Here is a 26,901-nt window from a genome sequence, read left to right as displayed (position 1 = left end):
AGGATATTCCAGGGCAACTTTGATCATCACTAATTCTCTGGCAACCACTTCCTTCCTCCTGGGCCCAGGAGCTTGTGTACAGGAGATGTGCTCTGGTATGTACCATTCCTCCACACTGTATCCCACCTGCCAATATAACAGCTTTCCTTCACCTAAGTTCCTGCCCACCCACTGCACACTCAGGCTCTCCCTGCATTACTGCCCAAAGAAGTGGGTGTGCCCTGTTCTCCCTTGTCTCAGAATAGTACACTGATCTGGCCCAAGGTACATCCTTCCCCGTTTTGTACTTTGTCTCTCCAGATGGTTCCTTGTTCACCCAGGGGCCTGGAGGGTTTCTGTTCTGTCCATCCCGCCTGAAACCCTATCCTGCAGAGGATCTGGTAAACTGTTCCACATGATGCTTGGATATATTCTTGTGGGAGTGGAGGGAAAGATGGAAAATTGAGAGGCAAGAGAATATAATGCAGTCCAAAGACATCTTCTTTACTTCTTCTAAAACAAACAACACACACACACACACACACACACACACACCCCCCTCAGTTGGGGGTCGAGGGTCCTTGCTGTTACTTCTGTTTCTCCTTGGAATTTCCCATGGTGACATTGACATGTGTGCAGTGGTAGATGTCATCAAAAGCTTAATATGTAATCCTTCTTAGAAAAACAGGAAGGAAACTATTTCTAAAATAAGTGGAAGCTCAAATCATGGGGATTTGAGTATCAGCCTTCAGAGGAGGCCCCAACTATCTAGACCAGGGGAGGATGTTCTGGAATGAGGAACAGAAGGTCCACATTGCTCCCTGCTTGGTCTTTCTACTCCAAACCTTTCACTAGAGTCATTAGAAGGGTCATTCTAGTTAAAGCTTCTCTTACTTTTCCATTTATTTATTTATGAACAAATAACCCATGCCCATAGCACAGTATTAAAAGTATTCAGTAGGTGATAAAGTGAAAAGTGAGCATCCTTCCTTTTCCTGCCCTGGCCACTATGTCCTCCCCGGGGGTTATTTCTATGATAAGTTTCTTCCGGGTCCTCTTTCTGGAGATTGTCTATGCATTTAAAAAAAATATAGTTATTTGAAATAATTTTATCAGCTTATTTGCTTATTTTTCTCAGAACTACGGGTCAAAAAATAACAACATAAACAAATATAAAAGTTGATCCATAAAACATCACACACTGCCATCTCCATGGTTTCCAGTCTACACCAACCCGTCCCTACACCCCATCGGATAACAGCTTTTAAGTTCCTGCAAATTATTCCAGACCTCATAAAGGAACATACTAACAAATACAATTCCTATTCTTCCCCACAAGGGACTCTCTAAAGATGATAAAAAGGATTATTTGTAAAAGCAAAATACCCATTAATGGAATTAACAATATGCAGTTTATAAAGCAGTCAACTTAAGCACAAATATATATATATATATAAAACAAGCTACTACTAATAAACAAATGTAACCATATGGAGTTTCCTTGCTTCAAGATATTGTGATCATCTTAAAAGGGGGTCCCCTTTTTCAAAAGTGTTTAAAAGCCTTATGTCCTGGGCTTCACATTCCAGCATGTCTGGCTCTAGGTGAGTGATCACACCATTGTGGTTATCTGGGTTATTAAAACCTTGTTTGTATAGTTCTATATATTCTTGCTACCTCTTCCTAATATCTGTGCTTCTGTTAGGTCCATACTATTTCTGCCTTTTATTGTGCCCATCTTTGCATGAAATGTTCCCTTGTTATCTCTAATTTTCTTAAAGAGCTCTCTAGTCTTTCCCATTCTATTGTATTCTATTTTATAGAAGGAGAAAAAATGGAAACAGTGACAGACTTTTTTGGGGGGGGGGGGGGCTCCAAAAAAACTGTGGACGATAGCTGCAGCCATGGAATGAAAAGACATTTTATCATTGCAAGGAAAGGTATGACAAACCCAGACAGTGTATTAAAAGACAGAGAGATCACTTTGTTGACAAAGGTTCATATAGTAAGAGCTATGTTTTTTCCTGGCGGCTCAGACAATAAAGAATCTGCCTGCAATATGGGATACCTGGGTTCAATCCCTGGGTCAGGAAGATCCCCTGAAGGAGGGCATGGCAACCCACTCCACTATTCTTGCCTGGAGAATCCCATGGACAGCAGAGGCTGGCAGGCTACAGTCCATGGGGTCACAAAGAGTTGGACACCACTGAGCCACTAAACACAGCACACATGGTTTTTCCAGTAGTCATGTATGGATGTGAGAGCTGAGCCGTAAAGAAGACAGAGTGCCAAAGAATTGATATTTTCAAACTGTGGTGTTGGAGAAGACTCTTGAGAGTCCCTTGGACTGCAAGGAGATCAAACCAGTCAATCCTAAAGGAAATCAGTCCTGAATATTCACTGGAAAGACTGATGCTGAAGCTGAAGCTCCAATACTTTGGTCACCTGATGCAAAGAGCCTCATTGGAAAAGACCCTGTTACTGGGAAAGATTGAAGGCAGGAGGAGAAGGGGATGACAGAGGATGAGATGGTTGGATGGCATCACCAGCTCAATGGACATGAATTTGAGCAAACTCCGGGAGATTATGAAGGACAGGGAGGCCTGGTGTGCTGCAGTCCATTGGTTGCAAAGAGTCAGACATGACTGAGTGACTGAACAACAAATGTCCTGGACTGTACCAATCAGAATAACCGCCAACATAACATCATACCAGCTGTACTGGTACACCATATAGGTGTGTCTTGATGACTCTCAGCTTGTTTGCCCCGGGTCAGTCTGTGCATTGCTGGGGACCAAGGTGATGGCTCAGATGGTAAAGAATCTGCCTGCAATGTGGGAGACCTGGGCTCTATCCCTGGGTTGGGAAGATCCCTTGGAGGAGGCCACTCCAGCATCCTTGCCTGGAGAATTCCATGCACAGCAGAGCCTGGCAGGCTACTGTCCATAGGGTCATGTGGTTTTGCCTGCCTCACACAGAGGCAGTGTCCATGGTGGCTCTTGATGAGAAGAGGAAACTTCTGTCTTGAGCTCCATCACACTAATGACACCTGTATTTGAGAAGTTCATAGTTATTATACAACAGCCTGGAATTTTACTGTGTAATCACCTCATTTTCTCTTGTGGATGGGGAATCCCAGCCCCCACAGTAGCTCTGTAGGTTCCTGCCTCGTTTACCTACCTGGGAGATTCATACAAAGAGCGATGTCCCAGCTGTAGGCTGGGAACCTAGCTGTGTTGTAGGTTCCTTTCTCCTGCAGTTTCTTCTCTCTGCAGTACCCTACCCCTGCAGCCCCTAATTTGTAAAGTCCCCCCATCGTTTAAAATCCAGTTCAAGTATCCCCTGAAAACAACCCAGATTTCCAACTTAAAAGTATTTCTTCCTTTCCTCCAAGCCTTATTGCTCTGTCTATAATACTATCACATTCTGTTATCACTGTAATTGCAGCTATAATTATACATACGTTTTCCCCACTATGTTGTTGTTTAGTCACTAAGTCATGTCCAGCTCTTTTGTGACCCCATGGACTATAGCCTGCCAGGCTCCTCTGTCCATGGGATTTCCCAGGCAAGAATACTGCCATTCCCTTCTCCAGGAGATCGTCCTAACCCAGGGATCGAACCCACATATCCTGCATTAGAAGGCGGATACTGCACCACTGAACCTCCAGACAAGCTGAGTTTCCCCACCACAGGACTATAAATTTTATGACTTTGACTGTTTATCTGCATAATCTCTGTGGCATAATTTAGTATGGTACATATAAAATAGTAGAATCTCAATAAATATTTATGAAACAGCATTGAATTGTTTGGTTAAATCCTCACCCTAAGATTAATTGGGTGGTACAGGGTATTGGGAAAAAGGTTAGTGCTGAAGATAGGTCCAGAAAAAAACCTTTCCACATGAACAGTGAAACAAGATGGTTAAGAATTCGATCTCTGGCCATCACATGACCTGCATTCAATCCAGATTCTGTACTTAGTAGCTATGTGACCTCAGGCAAGCCACTTGACCTATTTATTTATTCATTTCCTATTGGGTTACAGTTGCTTTACAATGTTGTGTTAGTTTGTGCTGTTAAATAAAGTGAATCGGCTATATTAATACCTATTTCCTCTCCCTCTTACTCCTACCCCACGATCCCACCCCTCTAGGTCACCACAGAGCACTGAGCTGAGCTCCCTGTGCAGCACAGCAGGTTCCCATTAGCTATCTGTCTGACAGATGGTAGTGTGTATATGTTAATCCCAATTTCCCAACTGATCCCAGTCACCTGTGCCATGTCCATGCATTCATTGTCTACATCTGCCCTGCGAATAAGTTCATCTCTACCATTTTTCTAGATTCCACATATATGCTTTAATATACCATATTTGTTTTTATAGAAAGACTTACTTCACTCTGTATGACTGACACTGGGTCCATCCATGCCTCTACAAAGGACCCAATATTTTTCATTTTTATGGCTGAGTAATATTCCATTGTATATATGTACCACAACTTCTTTATCCATTCATCTATCACTTGACATTACTTGACCTCTTTAAAATCATTTTCCCAAATGTAAAACAAGAATGGAAATAATAGTATCTATCTTTTAAAGCAAACAACGAACATTCAGTCATGACCATTTTTAAGAGTTTTTATTGGGGTGACTGTCACTCTCTGTTCTAGTCAGGAAGTTCTGACAGTAGCAGCTAAAGTCAGAGTTCTTTGAATCAGGGCTCAGACCACTTCCACCCCCAAGGTGCCATTTGCTTGGAAGGAGGGAAATTTAAAAGCCTTTAATGAAATTTCAGTGAACCTTCATTCCTACTGGGAAAGTAGGCTGAATAATTGTGAGTGTTTCATCCAAATCTGTTCACTGGTTTAAAAATAAATGTTCTCATTTCCAAACTGATACCAACACAGAGAACCACAGGACATACTTTTTATTTGTTATTTGGTACTAATCATTAGGGCCTTCCCAGGTGGCTCAATGATAAACAATCTGGGGGCCAATGCAGGAGGCATAGGAGATTCGGGTTCAATCCCTGGGATGAGAAGATCCCCTGGAAGAAAAAATGGCAAACCACTCCTGTATTCTTGCATGAAAAATCCCATGGAAAAAGGAACCTGTAGGGCTATAGTCAACGAGGTCACGAAAAATCGGGCATGATTGAACATGCACACACTAATCATTAGTATTCTTAAAATGTTATTTTTAAAAAGCCTGTCCAATTATCTCATCATAGTCTCGATAACAAATGAATAGTTGAACTTAAACATTAGGAAGTTTTCCAACATGAAACAACTAGAGTACTGAGCTGACAAGAAGACATGGAAAATTTACAATTTCTAAAGCAAAGTGTATACACAGCCTGCAGATACCATGAATCTCTGCAAAATTCAGGGAACAGAGAGTTAACAACTGAAAACTGCTTGTCAGTTGTGCTGGAAATTTCCACTGCTTGTTTTATTGGCTATGCAATAGGTTACATGGAGAAGAGCTGTCTCCACGTGTGTGTGTGTGTGTGTGTGTTGCCTCTGTAAACCCTCTGCAATGCTCTGTCTCAATGTTTTCCGTCCAGCTGTATTTTCCAGCTTTCTCTGAAGTCACCAGAGGGCCCCCTCCTGGCTTGTTTATTGTATAACCAATGCCCTGCTCTACATGGCCCTACTCCCAGTATGATCTATTAATAGTTCCCTTGCAAAGACATTATTAGTGGTGCTTGTTAATAAAATAATTAACTAGAATATATACTGACTTGTATAAACAAAGAAACTATTAATTCAGATCATTTGAAAGTTTGTGAAGAAAGTTAGAAGTTTAATCCCTTAGAGCAGCAAGGGACCTAAAACAGTACTTGAGAAAACCCCTTTTAAAAATTTTAGATGAGGAAATTCAGGCACAGAGGAAAGAAGCAATATTCCCCAAATCACAAAGCTAATTACAAAGTCTGGCTTTCGGACTAACACCGTACCGTCAACCGCACAAAGAGCAGAAATAGAGGGGTTACCCACTATAGTCATGACCTGCACTTAAGAAACAGCATGGGCCCTTAGGGAGCCCTGTTTGGGAAATAGAAATACCAGTATGGCACACTGAAATTCTATTCATGAAGCAAACATTGCAACATTGCAGAACTTAAATGTCAAAATAAATGTGCATAAAAAGAACGGACATGTCTCCCAAACCATCTGCCTTCCTTCTTGGAGATGGCAGACCCAGAGGAGGATGGCAGCTAAATCCCAGGTGTGGGGGTGGGGTCAAGAATGGAGAAATGACACACTCTGGACCCCAGGTGGCTGGCCTGTCCACGGTTAGCCTACAGGCCAATCCAAGGTAGAACTATGGAGAGATTTGGCTAAAGAGGAAAAGAGTGACCGAAGGAAGACAGAGGAAGATGCCTGCTTGCCTTGCTGGTGCCTCTGTTTTGATATCTGGGGGATACATGAAGTGTCTGAAGGCCTCTTGCTTTTCTCTCCAGGCAATTACTTCAAGGAGCATCTTCTATACCTTTTCACGCAGTCTTTGCATTTACAGCAATGCCAAAGGTGATCGCGTGGGCAGATGCAGTGCTCCCCCAGCCTCTGGAAACATCATTGCTCTTGTGACGTGGCTCCCTGCAGTTGGAGGGGAGGCTGGAAGCTTTCCTGGCAGAGGAAAAGGGGGCTTCCCAGGGCCAGGTTTGCAGGGGCCCCACAAGGGGGACTCTTAGAAAGCAGTCAGGTCCTTCCCAGAGTGAGGGGCACGTGACAGGACCAGGTGGGCTCTGCACAAGAATGGCCTCCAGGGAGCGCTCCAGACCCTGTCTGTACCACCAGCATTCATGCTTCCCTCACAGTCCTGTCAGGCTCATCGGCTACATGACAGGAAATGCCTGTGGTCTAGAATTGTCAGGGGACCTGCATATTAACCTTGGTATGACTTTCCCAGACCTCCCCTCACCACCAAAGGGGAAAAAATTCATCTACCCATCACCAGTCAGGAACTTCAACAAATCTCTCCCCTTCTAGATCCATTTCCTGGAGTTACATTTATTTCAAATTGCCAGAGGAAAGGACTGAAGCTCAGAGAGATTCAGTGACTCTGAAATAATCGAGATTTTGGATCTGGATTCTCAAACTGGATGTTAGTGTCTTTTGCTGTGTGCTTTTCCCCCCTGCTCATCAGAGTATTTTCTCTTAGCATTTCAATGAGAGTTTATCAGCTCAACTCTTGTGTCTGAGAGAGACTCAGGATGGGCAAGGCAGGAACACTTTTCTTGTTAGAGAGAAGGTCATTAGAAGCATTGTTTTGGGGCTCCCCTGGGGATCTAGTGGTTAAGAATCTGCCTTGTAATGCAGGGTACATGGGTTCGATTCCTGGTCTGAGAGGATTGCGCATGCCACGGAGCAGCTAAGCCTATGCGCCACGACTAGTAAGCCAGTGCTTCAGAGTCCACAAGTCACAACTTAGCAGCCCATGTGCCGATAACTACGGAAACCTGTGCACCTAGAGTCCACGCTCAGCAAGAAGAGAAGCCACCACAATGAGAAGCCTGAGCACTGCAAGGAAGAGTAGCCCCAGCTCCCCACAGCTAGAGGTAGCCTGAGACCAGCGACCAAGACCCAGCACAGCCAAAAATAAAAAGAAAGAAATCTTTTTTTTTTTTTTTTTTAAGGAAGCATTGTTGCGGCCTAATCTCTGTTCAGCTACAAATTTCCACTCAGCTAGGTTTCTAGGACACAGAGCTGGGTGGAGAAAGGATCTGGAGGGACAACCAGAATATACACAGTAGGGTACAATGATTGGAGCCCGGCCAGGATTCTGTAAAACAGGAGCAGAGCAGTTTGGCAAAGAAAAAATCAGATGGCTGCTACCCTAAGAAGAAGGACCAGGGCCCAACATAACAAATGTCCATTGCAAACTCCCAGGAGTGGAGCTAGTGCTCATTGTACACCCTGGGTAAAGACTGATGTTCAAAATCCACCACAGCTAGGTGGAGGTCCCCAGGGCTGCAAGACCTGGGCATATCCTCTGCCCACCGGAGGCCACCAAGGTCTGTCTCTCTTCTCCATCTCCACCGGCATAGCGCAGGGGTCCCTCTTTGGGTATCGCCACGTGTCTGTTGCATTGCTGGTCTTCTCTTTCTGCATAAAACTGGCATCCAACCTAGGGGTCTATACCAGATAGATATTTGACAAAAGTTTGGGGATAAAATATTGTTGATTCAAAGAAGAAGGGTGAAAAAAAAAAAAACAAAGAAGGGTGTGACTTTTCCTTAATCCTTTAAGTATTATGTCTCCCCTTCCATCCTCCCATTAAATAAATGGAAGAGAAAGAATAAAGTGAATCTGGTCTGGGGTTGGTAAGTGATATAGTTAAAAGTATTAAAGCAGTGACCTGAGTATCAGGAGAACTAGGTGGCTGCCCTCGTTGTATAGTCTGTGTGGAAGCAGGGCTTCTCACTCACTATTAATTGTGTCTTAGATTCTCTCACTATTAACTGAAATGCTCTGTGGCTTATCAGCCTCAGCACCACTGATATTTTTGGCTACACAGTTTTCTCTTGTTGGGGGAGGGAGTGTCCTGCACGTCACGGATGTGTAACAGCAGCCTTGATCTGTACTCACTAGATGCCAACAGCAACCTCTGCACCCTCAAGTGAGACAATGAGAAATGTCCCCAGACATTTGCAAATGTTCCTGAAAAACCTCCTCTGTTGACAACAGCTGGGCCAGATGACCTCTGCACCAGCTAAGGTATAGGCTTGGCTTCATGTTTCTGAGACTGAAAATAACAGGCTAATACAAGATAAAAATAATTTTTCTTGGCCTTCCCTGGTGGTCCAGAGTCTGCCTGCCAATGCAGGAGACACGGGTTTGACCCCCTGGTCTGGGAACAGTGCACATGCCTCAGGGCAATGAAGCCGGTGTGCCACAGCTTCTGAGCCCAGACCCTAAAGCCCATGTTCCACAGCAAGAGAAATCACTGCAGTGAGAAGAAACAAAGAGTAGCCCTCACTTACCACAGCTAAAAAGCCCACGTGCAGCAACGAAGACCCAGTGCAGCCAAAATTAAATAAAATTTTTTTAAAAAGAAGTCAATTCACCCTTAAAAAAAAAGAAATTAATTTTTCTCATAACAAAGTCAGAGCTGGTAAGGCAGCATTGCTCTGCCAAGTTGACAAGAACCCAGACTCCTTTTATCTTGTTATTTTGCCCTTCACAGGCTGTTTTCCATGCCTGGTTCAAGTGACATCCACATTCCAATCAGATTAGCAGGGTGAAAGGAGAAGGACAGAGGCAAGGAGGGTTACCTCTCTCTCCTTTAAGGGTTTGGCCTGTAATTTGCGTTTGTAATCACTCTCATCCCACTGGCCAGAAATTAGTCATAGGGTCATATCTAGCTACAAGAGAGCTAAATACAGTTTTCTTTTGCAAACTATTTAGCAAATATAGCTTTTCTTATGGGCTGCCATGAGCCAAGTTGAATTCATTTAAAATCAAATTTATGTCTGTTATTTTGCTTTATTTTAGAAAATTTTGGTTAATGGAGAGAGCTTGGGCAATATGTCCTTGGCTGACTTGGGGAGGTGGGAAGCAGAATCCTTCCCCTCTATGCTCTTTATCTCTTTCATCTCCTCTAACCATCAGAGCCCCCAAAGGCCAGCTATCTGGGTCATATGAATAGAATTCCAGGAGCCATGAAGGTTTGGCCAAAGAGCTCAGAGGTGGTTGAGTTCATACGGAGGAAAATCCTGAGGGTCAACTTTCAGTTTCTGAATAGCTATAGAGAGAAGTATGTCACTGCCAAAGGCTCTAAAATGTGTCTGAAGCTGTGCTTAAACAGGTTTGTGTGAAAAGAGAGACAGAAGATCAAAGCAGATCAAAGCAAGCCCTGCAGAGTCAAAGATTCTGCCCAGGGCTGCATGACTTCTGACAGCGAGGGAGGGAACAGCTCGAAGCAAGTGGGGAACTAAGGTCTTTTGCTTACTGATGGGGCATCACTGGCTTTGTCTCTGGAATTGGAATTGCTGCCTTTTGAATGAGTTGATTATTGGTTGTTTTTCTCATCTAGATTGGAAAGTTATATACGACAGATAAAAAGTGTTTCCCCTCTGTTAGTTGATAACAGACAGCACAACAAAGATAATGCATAATATCCCCAGCATTCTACTTCATCCTTCTTATTACAGATAGTTAATTACTTATATACCTAACCAATTCTATAATTACCTAGGGTAATATATAAATTACCTATTGTAATATATAATTACCTATTTGTAGACTTATCTAATTAATATCATTTTCCCTTGATACATTTTTAAAAAACACTCATAGGAGGGGAAAAAAAAAGAGCTAAATTAAATTGCACTTGGTTCCTAGCTCAGGAAAGCCAGGTTGAATGGATAAGGAAATGTTTTTCTCTGTTATACAGCAAAACCATCCTTTTAAGTTAGTTTGTTGATTCTCAAGCTCTTAATTTCATCTGTGTTTCCTGTAGGCTATGGCTACAGTGACTGCAATTTTAAACTTTTTGTGTGTGAAGTGTCCTACACAAGTAGAAAAATATAGAAAACATAGAAGAATGACCATAAAGTGAACACTCATCTTTCCATCTAGGACAAGACGTAGAACACCAGCACCTCAAACCCTCACTCTGCTGTTCCAGTCACTACTCCATTTCCCCCCAAAACATACATACTATTCTGACTTAACAGAGTAGCTCTGTTTTGCCTATTTTGAACTTTGTATAAGTAGAAGCATGCATTTTCTTAAGATACATGTTTTTAGAAGGAAAACTTTGATACTTATGTATACCACTGGGTCAGTGAGCTGAGGTGAAAATCTACAACATAGGGTCAATGTAACTTTGTGTCATAAACAAAGTTCATCTCTATGTTCCATGCTTATTCCTCCAGAAAAAGAACAAGTCTGATGAATGTGTCCCAGAGACGCAGAAGCATTTCCTGGGAACCAGAAACTTACACCCAAACATATGTTACCTTTGGCAAGAATCCAAAAAGCTTCTTTAAGCAGTCAGACACTGACAGATGGGATTTAGTGAAGAGGAGGATATGAAGGAAGAAAAGGAGGAGAAAGACTGAAGACAGAGAGAGGTAAGATTTTGCCTTCTTTCTTAATTGTTTTTGGAGTGGTCATTAGATAGAAGCACCCACAGTAAACTCATATTTTTTATTTGCTTGAAAGAGGAAAGTATTAGTTGCTCAGTTGTGACTGTTTAGTGACCCCATGGACTATAGCCCGCCAGGCTCCTCTGTCCACGGAATTCTCCACGCAAAAATACTGGAGTGGGTTGTCATTTCCTTCTCCAGGGGATCTTCCCAACCCAGGGATCGAACCCACGTCTCTGGCATCGCAGGGTGATTCCTTACCATTTGAGCCACCAGGGAAGCCCCTTTTATTTGTTTATAGATCAGTAACTAGCTGAACCAGGAGAGAGAAAAAAAATTGAAAATTAAAGACAGGTAACAATAGCCAGATTTCACTGAGTTTTGCTGCATAACAACCAACCTCCAAATATCAATAACTTAAAACAGTAAAGGCTTTTCCTGTACTCATATTACTTCAGCTGCTGTAGGTTCCCCTTTTCCTCATGTTTTTTTTTTTTTTTTTTCTGTAATACAAACTTAAGGACCCTTTCTGATCTCGGATATAATATTCTTGAGGCAGAAAAAAGCTAAAAAGAGGTGGCAGAGCTACTTGGTGGCTATTAAAACTTCTGCTTGAAATTGACATATATCGTTTCTGCTAATATTTCATTAACAAAAGCATGTTTCTTGGTGAAGTTGACATTAGTCCTTTCTGGGAAAGCCAGATGATAAGAGAAAAATGATGCAGACTATATCCAGGGGGCATATTAATGAAGATCCACCAGAAATTATATATGAAAATCAGAGGGAAATTCCTCCAAACTCAATAAACTCAGTCAGAACCTATCTGTTTTGGTGGATCAATTATATCAGAAATTCCACTGAACAATTAAACCTATTTGTGTGAGAAGCCCATACTGTCCCTGTATGAACAATGACTTCTCCAGGAAGCATCTTTTACTCGTTGCCCTAGATTTCCAATATATTCTTTGTTTCCTTGGAGAATGTGAAGAATTCTAAGGGTACAACTCAAATGAAAGGAAGAGCCATGCCTAATCCTTGCTTTGTACCCGGAAGCCTCCGCTGTGGGCTGATCTTTAGTGTTTCTTCTGTTCGCTAATCCTCCTCTTGATGGACTTCTCTGTGAGGATATAAAGTATCCATCTTCAAGCAAACGTAGACCGTGATGTATTTTCAGAAATTTCATGATGTCTGATCCTTGCTGACAATGTGAATCCTGTCTTCATACTGAAAATACAGGAAAGTAATTCCCTGTTTCTTCAGGGTTTGGGGGTGGAGGGAGAGGGAAATAAAATTTCTTAATTCAGACAGCACTTTCTTAGTACTTGTTAAAATTGTTTCCTTGAAGCTCTTTGTTTCTCTTTGAAATCAGCATTTTTTAAACTTAATTTTCAGTGATTCACCCTGGTGGATTATCTGCCTTAAAAGTTGAGTTAGGAGACTTTGGGGAGATTATAGCAGCGGCTGGATTTCCGTCTTCAGAAATGCAAGTCTGACACCTTCTGGAAAGCATGTTGCACTCACAAGCACCTCCCTTGTCAGCAACAGTGAGATGGGCCCTGGGAACCTCATTTAGAAGCCGAGTTTCTGACCTGAATGGGATTCGGTGCTTTATGAAATTGGATGAGACAAAGTTGCATCTCTATATCCATAAATTGCTTCTTCTGAAAAAATTTAGCAGTTTTTTCAACTATGAATATAGGCAGTGAATTGTTAGTATCATGAGTGATGTCAACAGTAGAAATCATGGTTTCTAATCACATTCTAGTTATTGTGGATATCTCAAAGCATTGTTTATGCTCCATGTTATTTGAAATCACAATAGACCTGCCACCAGATTTTGTTATTTAATATGTTAGTAAATAGACGTATGTGTTAATATCTCATACATTTGATTTTTTATATTTGAATTTAGTATTTCAATATAATTGATTTCCTTTGAGATTGTGCTTATTTTAATTTACACCTTTATGGGCTATTTTAGGGCTTCCCTGGTGGCTCAGACGGTAAAGGATCTGCCTGTAACGTGGGAGACCTGGGTTCGATCCCTGGGTCCGGAAGATCCCCTGGAGAAAGAAATGGCAACCCATTCCAGTACTCTTGCCTGGAAAATTCCACGGATGGAGGAGCTGGTAGGCTACAGTCCATGGGGTCGCAAAGAGTCAGGTTTATGGCACTAAGGGTTTATGGCACAGAAGGTACTAAGAATGTTTGCTCTATAAGAGACAAGAGAAGGATAAAAGAAAGTATAGAACAACGCCCTTCCACTAAAATGGTGATCTTTAGTTCTTATATATAGAATTAAACTCAAGAGTTTCTTTTTTTAACAACAAAAAAAGATGTTTTGATATCATATTAATCATCGATATACAAAACTTGTGCTTTCTTTTTCATGAAACTGGACCCTAAAACTCTGGTTAAAAAAGAACTTCTGTTTCTCCTTATGCTCCCCTCATTCAACCAACCAACTGCACACACACAGAGTAATGTGTAAGTACGTTTAGTTCTATAAAAATATCTTTTTAAAGCCATGAAATTTGTTTTCAATGTATACATCAGGCAATATTTTCTGAACAACAAACTGCACTCAAAAAGTGACTAAGAAGAGCAGACTGTGGCAAACTGTCAGTTGTACATTGAAATGCTTCTGTGTGGAGAACATTAGGAAAAAACCTGCACTCCAGGAAATCAGCAGCTGCTCAACACAGTCAGCTGCTGGGGTATCATGTAGCCAGAATGGTCTGGAGAACTGGCTGTCGAGTCTGAGTGGCCTCCAAGTGCTTGGTATACATTCCAAGAGGGCAGACATGATTCAAGAAAGCAGAAAGTAGAAAAAATGGTGACTTCATTCTGTCTGTGTGTGAGAGGTCAAGTTCATGGGAGGGACATGAGATGCCCCTGGGAGGTGAGGATATTCTACAAAACAATGGTGTTGACAGCCACCCCTTCTTCTTCCTCTGCTCTCCAAAGGTGGCTTCATAGATGACACTATCTAGTTTAAACTAAACTAACTCTCACAAAATGGAGTTCCACCTGAACTTTGCGTTGAAGATAATGTTTGCAACATGCAAATTCACAAACCTACAAAAATACAATAGCAGAGGTCCAGTCACTCTTAATGGGGTCCCTTTAGCAACAATACAAAGAGAAAAATGACTGTTTCATCATACCTGATAATGAACTGGATCCCCCAAAATTGAAATTATCAAGGTGACTTAATACATGCATCTGTAAACATCATTAATGGTGGCTTTGCCAGTAGTGTGAATTATGTCTTGAGAAAATAGTTAATAATAGTCCTGTGCATGCGTGCTCATGCTAAGTCTCTTCAGTCATGTCCGACTCTTTGCGACCCCATAGACCATAGCCCACCAGGCTCCTCTGTCCATGGGATTCTCCAGGCAAGAATACTGTAGTGGATTGCCGTGCCCTCCTCCAGGGAATCTTCCCGACCCAGGGATCGAAACCAGGTCTCTTGGTCTCCTGCATTGGCAGGTGATTCTTACCACTGCGCCACCTGCATTAATAGTAGTCCTACTTGATAGGGCCCACATGGGGTCTCATTGATAAGATGGCTCATTATGTCAACCTTACAAACAAAGAATAAATCACAGAGATCTGTGAGACTGACCAAATTGCCCAAATGGCATTATTTTATCTTACTGGCGCCTATCTTCTCAAAGCTGCGAGACCACCAAATTCCAGACCTCCAGCTACATGACCAACCCTTGAGAGAATTTTTCCTTGGTGGGGTATAAGGACTCCATCAGAAAGGGAAAATGCTGGTTCTCCTTAACAGCCAGTCACCCTCTCTTTTCCCTCTAATAAATTTCCTTTTCTTGCCTGACTGCCTGGCTCACTTTTTCTCTGCACTTGCCTTACACTACTTGTATATAATGTAGATTCAAAATTACTTACTAATAAAAATGTGTGAACAAAACAGTTTGAATATCACTACTTTACATTTCCAAGTATGAAATTTTTGAATTAAAACTTGAAAAAATTGTCTATTGTGAGTTCAAAATCTTTAGAGGAGGAGGTGCTGTATTGGCCAAAAATCAGTTTACTATCCAAGGATAAACATGACTATAATGTGGAAAAGTGAGAAGACATTGTTGGTTGAAAGGGGTATTGAGGCAATGTGGAATGTATTTAACCATCTCATCCTGTCTCTGCTGACAGACTGTGCACCTCATGTGGTCAAGGACTATGCCTATTAACTCTGTGTCCCCAGGTACCAACCCTCTAAGTAGGATTGGGAGGGGCTCCAGAAAGCATTTGCTGGATTAACAGATTCAAAGAAACAAAGACTAAGGAGAATTTGACCTTTGGTTTATAGCAAATTTCTCTTTGCCCCTTAGTTATTCCAAAATAGAAAACCACTGCCTGTGTTCACTAGAAATCAAACAAACCCAAAAGAGCCTGGGTTGATAGGAAGCACCAGCTCCTGCGGAGAGTCAGAAAGTCTTCCCGACTCAGGGCCTCCATTAGCCTTTGCCCATCACTGTATACTATAGCAGGTGCAACTTTGCTCCATATTTTTATTTCTGGTTGTCTGCCACTACTGGTTGAGCAATTCCTGGGAAACAAGGATCTTACTCATCTTAGTTTTCCTAATACCTAAAACAGTGATAGACATAGGATAAAGGGGTAGGCAGCAAATATAGATGAGTACCTACTCTGTGCCAAGCACTTGATACATTTATATGCTTTTCACATCCCTCGTGACTCAGTGGTAAAGAATCCACCTGCCAATTCCAGGGACCCAGGTTCGATCCCTGGGTCCAGAAGATCCCAGGAAAAGGAAATGACAACCCACTCCAGTATTCTTGCCTGGAAAATCCCATGGACAGAAGATCCTGGTGGGGCTGCAGTACATGGGGTCGAAAAGAGTCAGACACGACTGAGGGACTGAACAACAACAAGGTCACACAGCAAGTAAGGGATTCAGGATTCAAATTTAAGCTTGATTCCAAGTCCAAGACTCTTCTACTCCCTCACAGTGTGTGATAAATGTAGGGCACTGAAGTTAATTGATTAATTAACATAGCCTGTTTGTCAGGACCCTCAGGTTGTACAATGCTCACCACCACAAAATGAAACCCACTTTATTTTCAAGAGCCCTAATTATTTAACTTCCTTTTTATTGAACTAAACTCTATTTCCCTACCGCTTGGCTTACTGAGCAGTAAGTTCTTCTCTGGTTCTTCTCTGGAGCCACACAGGAAAACTGCAACCTCTCCTTCCACAAAATCAGCCCTCTGCTTAGGAAGACAATCACTATGTGTCTCCCCCTCACCAAGCAGTTCTCTTTCCTTGCCAAAAAGATCAAGTTGCTTGCAAGAAGCAGCAAGGAAGCCTAACTTTAATCTTGCAGTCATGGATCCTTTGCCTTACCTCTATTGAAGGCTCTAGGACTTCCAAAAAATAGACTCAAATGGGATGTTTCCTTGGCATTCTTTTATGCATCAAACATGATATTGAAATCCCTTGGCCCTTGTTCCCTTGTGAATGTCACTTAAGCTAGTAATCCCCTCGTGCAGGCCTAGAGGGGGCTCATGACTCACAAGATGCCACTGAGTGGGCTCTGTGGAAAATACCTTTATCAGTCTCTCTCAAAGTATGGTCTATTGAACTATCAGAATCACTGGAAATCCATGTTAAAAGGTAGATTCCTGGGCCAACCTAGCCCTACTAGATTGGAATCCCTAGGATGAGACTTGGACTTCATACTTGTTAATAAGCATTCCTTTCCTCAGTGATTGTAATACATACCCAAGCTTGGGAGCCTCAGACGAAAGCAAGGCTGTGTCTAAATCACAAGGAGGTTACCTTTTTGTGCAATCCATGTTGGTGGACAGCAATCAAAGTCTGTCCACTTAAATAAGGTGCCGGGGTCCAGCCCCGGCTGATCCAGGGTATTCGAAGTGGGGACGGCGTCGGCGACTATTTAAATATTCATCAAAGATACAAAGAGTAATAGAATGAGGATACCTCAGTAGGAAAATTCAGTGGAGAAAAGAGGCTGAGTAGCTTGGTTTACGTGGGAGACCAATAAAACTTCAAGACAAGAAGCTTGCACCACTTACGTAGGCCTCAGGCGTCCTTCCGTTCTCCCAAAGGAGAGGAGACACTGAGGCCTTCCCAATCGGATCTTAGAAGCCCAGGCATAATTAGTAAGCATGGCGGGTTCCGTGCTCCAGATGGAGACTCAGCCAGAGTTTGAGAGAGAGACATGGGGAGACCAGTATTTCGAGGTACTGATCCCAATTCTTTATTTCCCAGAGTCTGTTTTTATACACTGAGATGTTATACAAAAGTCACGCGGGGACAGCAGTCCTAACTTTTATTAAAGTCAGGTGCTTCACACAAATGTATACAGAGGTCTTAGGGGTGTTACATCATCTTCTGGCCAGGGGGGGCCTGCTGACAATTTATGACCCTCTCCTTGTGACAGCGGTCAGTCAATACTTATTTCTCCAGGGGTGATTATTCTTAAAACAGATGCCACCCAAATAAAGTTACATTCCTATAGGCTGAGGGTGTAGTGGGTTTTAGTTAAGAAAAGAATTTACTTAGCCTAAGGTCTAATGTGATTTATATCAAAGGTTAATACTTATTTCTTCTATATATTCATTAATGTGTGTAAGGGCAGGGGATGTGGAGTCTTAGCAACAAACATTGGCTCAACAAATAGAAAACCCTTCACCAATACAATTTCTAATCAGCCCACTTTACTTACACTAATGGTTTTCTAACTTTTCTAAGGAACCTGTTTTTAGAAGGTCTCGTGCCTCTCACGGTTGGGAGGCTGTGAGCAATCACATGTGGCCAGACAAGCCTGTCAGGCAGGCTAGAGAACCTTCAGAGGAGTTTGTAAGTTGAAACACTCCTGTCACGCCCAGGAATTATTATTAACTGGAGCTCTAAGTTAACTCCTTCTCCGAAAGAGGTGGTGGGGGACAGCCCCCTGTAAAGTCAGAGGTGTAAGTGAGAGCACAAAGTAGTAAAGTAGGCAGGCTCTGGTTATGGGGATAGATGCTTGAGAATTTCCAGGGGGACTCCTGAGGCTCAATCCCACCTTAGTGTATGTCGAGCCTCCTTCCCCATGACCTTTGCCATGGGCGGAGTGCCTCATGCCGGCCCCCAACAATAAGGAATATTTTTCTAAATGGGATTGTCAAATTTATTTAAGAAAAACAAAAGCATCTTTCAAGGGAACTTAGCCGCAATCATATATATCAGGCATGCAAGCAAAGTCATGTCTCTTTTCGACCCCATGGACTGGATTCTCTAGGCAAGAATACTGGAGTGGGTACCCATTCCTTTCTCCAGGGCATCTTCCCAACCCAGGGATTGGACCCAGGTCTCCTGCATTGCAGACAGATTCTTTACCGCTGAGCTATATATATAAAATCAAGATAAAAAGATGGAATCCTATAGTTAGTCGGGCCAATCTAGTAACATAAGTGGGCACCTGCACCAGCAGCTGGGTCAGATGACAGATGGGATCCTAATGTTAGTTCAGACCCAACTGAGTACTGAGTTGACAAAGTAACTAAACTCAGTGTCTCCTGTGGAGCTTTCACTGAGGCTTCGTGAGTTGATTGCACTGCTTAAGAATTTCTGAAATATAAAACAACTTCCCAAATCCAATCCCAACCTCTTTTACTAAAAGAAAAAGATATATTTTTATCTAAAGTGAATAAGCCCTAAAGTTCTTTGAGGCTCATATGATACTTCAGTTCAGTTCAGTTGCTCAGTCGTGTCTGACTCTTTGCAATCCCATGAATTGCAGCACGCCAGGCCTCCCTGTCCATCACCATCTCCCAGAGTTCACTCAAACTCATGTCCGTCGAGTCGGTGATGCCATCCAGAATTCTCATCCTCTGTCATCCCCTTTTCCTCCTGCCCCCAATCCCTCCCAGCATCAGAGTCTTTTCCAATGAGTCAACTCTTCACAGGAGGTGGCCAAAGTATTGGAGTTTCAGCTTTAGCATCAGTCTGTTAGGTAGGTAGAATAGGGAAAAGGAGTCCGAAATGGCGGTGGCTAAAAGACAAGGAAGGGAAAAGCCCGCGAAAATAGAACAAAAGAAGGTCCGAGGACCGGAGTGAGGACCTCAGGTAAAACAAACAACACTCCTGGCTGGCCCAGTTTACATAGGATAGGCCCAGGGAGAGATAAACATATAAATAGAGGAGCCAAAGCTAGCTCTCTGTCTCTCTCCCGCCTGCTGGGACACTCTTCTCCTTGTGTCTTTGGATCTACATGCCCTCATGCCTCAAAGATGGATTTTCCTGTTGTCTTCTAAATAAAATAGAGCTGTAACACTGAGCTGTAACACTGATTTGTCTAAGAGCTATAACATGGTCCATTTGAGACCTGAGAGCTATAACACGGTCTATCCAAGACCCGAGAGCTGTGACACGCCGAGGGAGCTTTAATGTCCGTCACTCCAAATCTTTGTTGTGACGAGACAGAGCCGAGGAACATACACTCGCCTGACAAGTCCTTCCAATGAACAACCAGGACTGATCTCCTTTAGGATGGACTGGTTGGATCTCCTTGCAGTCCAAGGAACTCTCAAGAGTCTTCTCCAACACCACAGTTCAAAAGCATCAATTCTTTGGTTCTCAGCCTTCTTCACAGTCCAACTCTCACATTCATACATGACCACAGGAAAAATCATAGCCTTGACTAGATGGACCTTTGTTGGCAAAGTAATGTCTCTGCTTTTGAATATGCTATCTAAGTTGGTCATAACTTTCCTTCCAAGGAGTAAGTGTCTTTTAATTTCATGGCTGTAATCACCATCTGCAGTGATTTTGGAGCCCTAAAAAAATAAAGTCTGACACTGTTTCCACTGTTTCCCCATCTATTTCCCATGAAGTGATGGGACCAAATGCCATGATCTTAGTCTTCTGAATGTTGGAGCTTTAAGCCATCTTTTTCACTCTCCTCTTTCACTTTCATCAAGAGGCTTTTGAGTTCCTCTTCACTTTCTGCCATAAGGGTGGTGTCATCTGCATATCTGAGGTTATTGATATTTCTCCCGGCATTCTTGATTCCAGCTTGTGCTTCTTCCAGCCCAGCGTTTCTCATGATGTACTCTGCATATAAGTTAAATAAGCAGGGTGACAATATACAGCCTTGACGAACTCCTTTGGAACCAGTCTGTTGTTCCATGTCCAGTTCTAACTGTTGCTTCCTGACCTGCATATAGGTTTCTCAAGAGGCAGGTCAGGTAGTCTGGCATTCCCATCTCTTTCAGAATTTTCCACAGTTTATTGTGATCCACACAGTCAAAGGCTTTGGCATAGTCAATAAAGCAGAAATAGATGTTTGTTTTTTTTTTTAACTCTCTTGCTTTTTCCATGATCCAGCTTAGATGTATCTTAAAAAACACAATCCATGTATTAAAGTAATGAAAAGAAATTTCATTTTCAGTTGTGTGTTTTTTTTTTTTTAAGAAATTAAAAGAGATTCAAATCCTGTCACTCACAAATATTTAAAGTCCCCTTTCCCATTGTCCTTTCTCTCTTGTATCTCTCAGTTGCCCAAAGACTCTTTCTCCTCACTCTGTCTCTCAGAGCTCTCTAGGAGGGTCTTTGCATCTGTAGTTAGTGGAGCTGAAAGGTCAAGAGTAGGGGAAAGGAGCCCACAGAGCAAAAGCCTTTGAAGAGATTATGTCCCAAATTATTAGGAAGTCTTCTCTGAGAGTCATTGTCCCCTATCTGGGACATTTTCGTCTTCTTGAAAATAGGGTCTTATGCTGTGCATGGGTCATCTTCATCCCTGTGTTTTATTCTTTTCGGTCTATAGGGTCTTGCATGTGTTTAAAACAGACAGAAGGCACCAGACAGGCCACCAAGGGAACAGAAGTTCACAAACAGTGTAGTCTGTATACTTGATTTGGGTGATATAAAATGGATCATTTTATGTGTCAACCCAACTGGGCTAAGGGATACAGAGAACTGGTAAAACATCTCTGGGTGTATCTGTGAAGGTGTTTTTGGAAGAGCTTGGTATTTGAATCAGTAGACTGAGTAACAAAGATTGCCTTCCCTGATACAGGTAGGCATCATCTAATCCACTGGGGACCTGAACAGAACAAAAAGGCTGAGGAAGAACAAGTGTACTATCTCTGCTTGAGCACACATATTCTCTACCCTCTGACATCGGCATTCCTGGTTCCTGGGCTTTGGGCTTTGGAACACAGCCCCTGCAGCACAAGAAATGCTGCAAAAAAGCCTGCAGGGCCTAATCACTGACAGCAACTGGACAGCCCATCTGGAAAATATCTCCAGAACCCCTTTAGACAAACTCGCCATGGGAAAGATTGAAGGCAGGAGGAGAAGGGGACAACAGAGGACAAGGTGGCTGGATGTCATCACTGACTCAATGGACATGAGTCTGAGCAAGCTCCAGGAGGTGGTGAAGGACAGGGAAGCCTGGCGTGCTGCAGTCCATGGGGTCGCAAAGAGTCAGACACAACTGAGTGACTGAACAGCACCACCACCCTCTGACATCCGCATTCCTAGTTCCTGGGATTTGGATTTTGACTAAATTCCAATGATCCATAGGCTTTCTTAATTCTTCTGCTTGCAGAAGGCAGACTGTGGGACTTCTCAGCCTTCATATCATATGAGCCAATTCTAATCTCCATATATACACACACACACACACACACACACACACATTGTATACATACATATATACCCTATTGGTTCTGTTTCTCTAGAGAACCCTGACTAATTCAAATGGTAGGTAAACATTTTATTCCCTTAATTTCAACTATTTTTTTAAAACTCAGAGCACCCTTTTCTCATGAACTAATTGATTCTGTCTAGTAGATGAAGAAACCAGAGAAAATAAACAATAGTGAACAGGGGTCAGCAAGTAGTCTCATCCTCAAACAACATCAAGGAACCTGGACCCTGAGCTCAAACCAAAACATTTATATGAGATCCTGCCGAGAACATCAGTATTTTGAAGAAGGACATTAGGGTGTGTGAGACAAGAAAAATCACTCAAGAATGTAGGGAATAACCCAGGACAGGAAGGGAAGAGGTAAAATGCTGGGTTAGGTTCTTCCAGCTGTGATTTCTTAAGGAGCCAGTGGGATCAGAGGCCAGACAAATTACCAATGGGGTAGGCCAAATCCCAGGATTCCAATCTAGGAGAAGACGATCCATCTCTGGTCTTAATTGCCATTCCCAGCAACAATTGTGCAAAAATACAGATTATGTCTCAGTGCCCTAGAATTTCTTCACCATAATGACCCTGGATGAGTTCTGCATTAAGAAATCCAAATTTATGAAACAGCAAATTATTTCTGAAAAATCTTTCAATTTAGAGAGCTGCCACAAGAATATTCATGAGTATACTTGAAAAATATGGTTCCATGTACAAAACTCTGATTTACTTGTGCCTTTCTAGAGCACACCTCCTACAGCACAAGAAACACTGCAAAAAAGCCCACAAGGCCCAATCACGGACAGCAGCTGAGAGGCCCATCTGGGAAATAACTCCGGAACCCCTTCAGACAAACTTGCCGTGGTGGGGTGACCTGGCCATCACTGATTCCCTGCCAACTCATTTGCAGCCAGTATTTTTCACAGATGCTCCCTGGTGAGTAGCAATTTCCGGATATTTTTCAAATGATTTTTCATTCTGCCAGCTGGGCACAGTTCAGGGCGTGCAGCTTGGAGCACTCAGCCGGATGGACCAATCAAAGACGCTGGCCAGCCTGATTTGGATTAGACTGGACTGTGTGTGCCTTGCTGTAAGGTTGGCACATGCCCTGTTTTCCTCCCCTGTCAGTTTCCATCCTCTACTCTTCCACCTCCCTAATCCCCATAGCGCCTGCTATGAGCTCACCAGGCAGCCATCTCCTCTCCTTCTAGTACCTTCTCCCCAGGCCAACACCATGAATGGGTGGGCAATGGGACAGACGAGTAAGAGCAATATTCTGAGACTAGAAAAGCTTACATTTAAATCTAGATCCAGTTCTGCCATGAACTACCTGCATGGCCTCAGTCAAGTTGCTTAACCATTCAGGGTTTTAGTTTCCTCTAGGTTAAAATGAGAGTCCATTACTAGTCTCACATAAGGACTTGACCAAGTCACCAGAGCCATTCTGTTAAGCTGCACACCTGACCGACAGCCCACGTACACCTCACCACTAAGTATATTTTCAGAGATATTTCAGGACTAGGGTTTCAGAAGAAAAAATCCAATGATAGCTGCTGAACCTGTTTCAACTACAGACCCGGGCTGAACATTAAATTTGGAAGAAGACATAAAATCTATTATTAATGCTGCTTAGGGCAAGGAGAGGCTGAAAGAAATGCAGCAGCTATAAAAATCAATGGTGAAATGGAATTTATCACCTCTGTGTCAGTTTGATGCCCCAGGACTTTTCCTCCAGGGTCCCAGGGTCCTCAATAATGAATAGTGAATCACAACATGCTCTCTGTGACCTTCAGGATATGCGAAGACAGAAGGATGAGAAAAGAATAAAAGAAAGGAGAAAAATTCTGAAAAGTTTAACTTGATTATTACACTCTAAATTTAAAAATGCTTCCTCAGATTATAAAGACAGAAACTTAAAGACTACTGAAAAACATAAATCATAAAATAAACTCACTTGTAATAGAGATAACCACTGTCATCATCTTGACTATCTCAGCTTTTCTCATCTGGCCACTATGAAGACAATTTCCTTCATTATTTTGAAGTGTCAGGCTTCCCCTTAATCATTCTGGCTCATAGAAATCTCTGAATCCTAGAGAACCCAAAGTGACAAATAATGCCAGCAAGTAATTATGTGAAGATGTGGCAGAACTGGGGTAAAGTTAGAGGGCTCCTATTGCTTAGCATTTGCAAACAAGCCTTTGTCTGTATCTCTGTTTCAGTATGGAGTATCAGGTATTACTTTCCAATATGCACTGTTTGATCCTCCACTTTAAGTGGTTTCTTCAGTGGTTTCCCATTGCACTTTTGATAAAATTCACACTCCTTAAGAGGACATCCTGGGACCCTCATGGTCAGAGCCCTGCCTCTGTCTTTGTTTATCCCCCACCTACTCCCCCCAACACTGTCTGCCCCAACAATATCTGTGCTTTGTCCAGGCTGTCCTGGGTCCTGGAGCACTCTTCCTCTGCAGTTGTCTGGCTAATTTCTAATTTATCTATCTGAACAGATTAGATCATTTTTGCTATACCCTCCCACCCCATAATCTTACCATATGAACACCTACTGTATTTCAGCTATGACTTATTTTTTCTGCCTTGACTATGAGACTACCTTGAGAGCAGTGACTTGCTGTTTCGCTCACCACTGTATTCCCATCCCCAGCCATGGACTTTTTGCAAAATGAATATTCCATAAACACTTGAATATGTTAGTGAATGGCAGCCTTCAGCCACATTAACCAAGAAAGCTCTTCAAGGGAACATGTACTACTATCTTTCAGAGTGGGAGATTTTATATGTGGTCAGCACTATGAAGAGAGAAATACAGTGTGTTGTTTTTTGAAGCTTTGGAAAATTGTCATTGAGACCTTTATATAGCTTTTGTAATGGTTATGGTGACTTTTTAAACTTCCCCAGAGTATAATAAGAACTAGGGAGATGACCGATACTAGCCCTGCATTCTGTGACCCAAGAGAACACCAGTAACATTTGCGTTCTACCTTCTTTCTCCTCAGAGGGTTAGCAGAGGCAATCTCCAGCATTAATACCACAGGGCTCTTTGATACAGGCCCATCACTAGCACTAAAATCTGCTAATGATAAGCCATTTTGTTGTTGTTTTAGTTGCTCTGTCGTTTCCGACTCTGTGACTACATGGACTGTAACCCGCCAGGCTCCTCTGTCCATGGGGTTTCCCAGGCAAGAATACTGAAATGGGTTGCTATTTCCTTCTCCAGGGGATCTTCCCAATGCAGGGATTGAACCTGCATCCCCTGCATTGGCAAATGGATTCTCTGAGCCACATGGGAAGCCCAAGGATAAGACAAACAGGCAAGAAAATTTCCAGTTATCAGAAAGTAAAGAATTGAGGCTCAATTAAAAGTTGCAGGAAACCCAAAGTTACACAGATTTGATGTATTTTGTCTTTACAATGATTGTAAATGAGCTTTCATTCTTTTGGTGAATAGCCCATTACCTTCTGTGAAGGGATCAGAGAAAGACTCAAATAATAGAAGCAAGACAGTATCATTATCAGGGCTTCCCCGGAGGCTCAGTGGTAAAGAATCCACCTGCAATGCAGGAGCCCTAGGAGACGGGTTTGATCCCTGGGTTGGGAAGATCCCCTAGAGGAGGAAATGGCAACCCACTCCAGTATTCTTGCCTGGAGAATCCCATGAACAGAGGAGCCTGGAGGGCTACAGTCCATGGGATCACAAAGAGTTGGACACGACTGAAGTGACTTGACAGACGTTATCAATGGGCTCTAGCGTCTGCTTTCATCCAACTGACAAATGCAGCAGCCCTCTGCTCCAGCCAGCTTGGGTCTCTCACTGCCTTTCAAAAATGTAGGGGAGAAATGGGAAAGGACATGCTGTATCCCAACATCCCTGGCGGGGAGCAGTAGGTATCTTAATCATTCTATCATTTTTCTGGTAGTTGCAATTACACTTATAATGAGCAACATAGACTGTGAAATTAAACCATGGTTTTGTTTGTGCCATAAAAGTGTAAAATCCCCCTTCTTTACCATTATAGAAAATGAAATTAAGAACAAACACATCTTAAGGAGATATTTACCTCTCCACATGGGTCCATGTGAGTCCATGACCACTCTTTTCCTATTTTGTTTCTGCTATTCTTAGTCATGTCATTGTCATTCCCAACTCTAAGCCATTGCTCATGTTGACCAGATGCCTAGAAGAAATGCCTTTCCCTCTCCCTTTCAGATTTGCAAATCCTACCTACTGCATGAGGACCAATTTCTCTCTAACACCTTCTGAAACACCTCTAGTCCACATTATCTGCCATATCCTACACTCTTTTTGCACATATAACAAACATCACTCATTTTGATGATTCATTACAAACTGTTTTCCCTTGCCTTTTGACTGTTCCTACTGTCCCTCTTGACTCCGTAATGGATCCCTAAGTCCCTCGAAGTAGGAAGCTGTGATGTTTTTATTATAGTACTAAGCACACAAATGGAGAAGGCAGTGGCACCCCACTCCAGTACTCTTGCCTGGAAAATCCCATGGACGGAGGAGCCTGGTAGGCTGCAGACCATGGGGTCGCGAAGAGTCGGACACGACTGAGCAACTTCACTTTCACTTTTCCCTTTCATGCATTGGAGGAGGAAATGGCAACCCACTCCAGGGTTCTTGCCCAGAGAATCCCAGGGACGGGGGAGCCTGGTGGGCCGCCGTCTATGGGGTCGCACAGAGTCGGACACGACTGAATCGACTTAGCAGCAGCAGCAGCAAGCACACGAAAGATATTGAAACATGTGATAATTATTGAAGCAATCATTAAACTAACCATGAACGAAATGTAGATCATAGGAGTGGTAGAATGATCTACACTTGTTCACGGTTAGTACCAGGCAAGAATGTCTCATCTCACCATTCCTTGTCAATATTGTCCTGTCAGTCATAGCTAATACAATGAGACAAAATAGGTAATAAAGGGCATATGAATTGGAAAATAAGAAACAAAATTGTCTTTGTTCACAGATGACACGATCATCCATGCAGAACATCTAAATTGTGACAAAGATACTCTGGAACTAATAAGCAAAGATAGCAAGCTTGCAAGATACAAGGTTAATGCACAAAAATTAATTT

The sequence above is a fragment of the Bos indicus genome, chromosome 20 (assembly GCF_029378745.1).
Source record: "Bos indicus isolate NIAB-ARS_2022 breed Sahiwal x Tharparkar chromosome 20, NIAB-ARS_B.indTharparkar_mat_pri_1.0, whole genome shotgun sequence".
NCBI classification, from domain to species: Eukaryota; Metazoa; Chordata; class Mammalia; order Artiodactyla; family Bovidae; genus Bos; species Bos indicus.
Note: the sequence above shows the minus strand (reverse complement) of the source record.